Source organism: Phyllostomus discolor, assembly GCF_004126475.2.
Source record: "Phyllostomus discolor isolate MPI-MPIP mPhyDis1 chromosome 15 unlocalized genomic scaffold, mPhyDis1.pri.v3 mPhyDis1_scaffold_33, whole genome shotgun sequence".
Classification (NCBI taxonomy): Eukaryota; Metazoa; Chordata; class Mammalia; order Chiroptera; family Phyllostomidae; genus Phyllostomus; species Phyllostomus discolor.
The window spans coordinates 105,330-107,299 of record NW_023397492.1 but is presented as its reverse complement, the minus strand read 5'-3'; positions in this window follow the sequence as shown (position 1 = coordinate 107,299).

Sequence of the window (1,970 nt, the reverse complement as noted above, 5' to 3'; positions counted from 1 at the left end):
TCCCATGAACCTATCTGATAATGAATGCTTTCAACACATCATGTGTTAGATGCATGTGTGGGGACAAGGAGAGAGGGTGAGTCATGTCCTGAGAGGGTGCAGAACATTCCAAGGACACAGACCCAACTTTAAAGGTGGACTAAATTGCATGGTGTCACATTAGGTCCCAGCACTCTCTGACTCAAGGTGTCACAAGGATGATGTTGGGGATGCACAATTGTCCACGACACTCATCACACACAGGACCATGCTGCACAATGTGGACCCTCCCTTCTCAGGAAACACTTTGTCCCCATGAATTGTCTCTGTTCAGTGTCCCTGAGTCAGGTACCCAACACTTCCCTCTGCTCTCACCTGATATGGGAGTGAGACAAATGACAAGACCTTCAACTGGTTCCTCTTATCTGGGGTCATGGTATCTAAATCTCTTTGAGAACTGGGACACAGAGATGCCCAAGTGTCACCTGGAATGCATCTCTGGACAGCATTGCAGGGACAGGTGTGGGAGAGGAGGACATGTCCACTCTGAGAGACCCCAAGTCTAGATCAGATTATACATCACAGGGAAGCCCTGGCCATGGAGGGAGACTCAGTATCCTCCCACACATTGGGGCAGGGGACAGGAGTGAGTTACAGTGCACAGCTGTCTCTTGGGGCAACAGTGTGCTGCTCACTGAAGTATTTGTTCTCACTGCTTCTCTTCTGAGGAATCCACTTCGCTGTCCTTCATGCTGGCTACTGTTGGTCAGTGCCCAGGGCTCCTCACAGCTGTCCTCCAGCACTTTCAAGTCATTGGTGCCATCCCCAACACAGACCTCACCTTGGTTCCATGCAGCTGCTCCAACCCCTCACTCTCACCTCTCCTTTCAACAAAGGAGCAATTTCCTGAGAACTTTATCACCTACAGAAATCTCAGGTCTGGTCCATGGGTGTCCTCAGTCTGTCAGATGTGCCCCAGTCCTCACTGCACACTGTTAAACAATGGGAATGCAGTGGGAATGTTCTGTGTATAGAGGGTGAGTGACACTCAGGGAAGTAAACCTGGTTTCAATCATTCACCAGGCTGTTAAATCCCATTACGGATTTCCACTCTTTTTTATTATTTAACGAAAGGATACTCCTAGTCTGCACTTTGTTTTCACTCCATATGTAACCTTGGCCCATCACAAGCTCCCAGTCCTCTTCCCAGGACACCAGCCTCCAGATGCTCACTCCAGGGCCTCAGGTGAATGTGGGAAGGAAGGTTCCAAGCTGATTCCCTATGACTGGGCATCAGGTCAGATAAATCATACACATCTCAGAGCCCTGGTGGCATAGTCAGTACTTGTGTCTCTGGGAGAAGGTGACCCCTGGGTCTCAGAGCCTCATTTTGTCTAGGAACCCTGGTCACCTCCTGAGTGTCTCACCTGAAGGAAAGGGCTGCACTTCCCTGGGGGAAGTGAGCCTAAAAGTAGGATATAGCATGCATAGCACCTGTGAGAGCTGCAGGGCCAGGGCTGGACTCTTGTCAGCAGGCCCTTACCATAGTGCCCTGGTCCCTACAACTGGACTGAGACACAGAGGCTGCACTGGCACCACCACCTGCAGGCCCTGGACACCTCAGCTTGGTTAAATGAAAGGCTCTTCTTCACTTTGTAATAATTACCACATCAAATATTGTTTTACATTAAATTATGATTATCCAGTCTGGAAATGATGAACCTACTTCATGTCATTCCTAGGACTGGGAAGATGTTTGGGCATAATGTTAACCAGTTTCATTATCCCCAAGATTAAAATAGTGTGATCCTCTCATCTTGATCAGCATTAATTTTTAAACATAGAAAAATTGGGAGTGTCTTGCCCTGAGTTCAAGGTGTCTCATAAACTAACTGCTCTCCCATCCCTGACCCATGCCATTGAGTTCAATAGAAGACATGTGCTCAGAACCCAGAAGGGCATGGGGTGGTGACCTCAGTCCTCCGCACTTA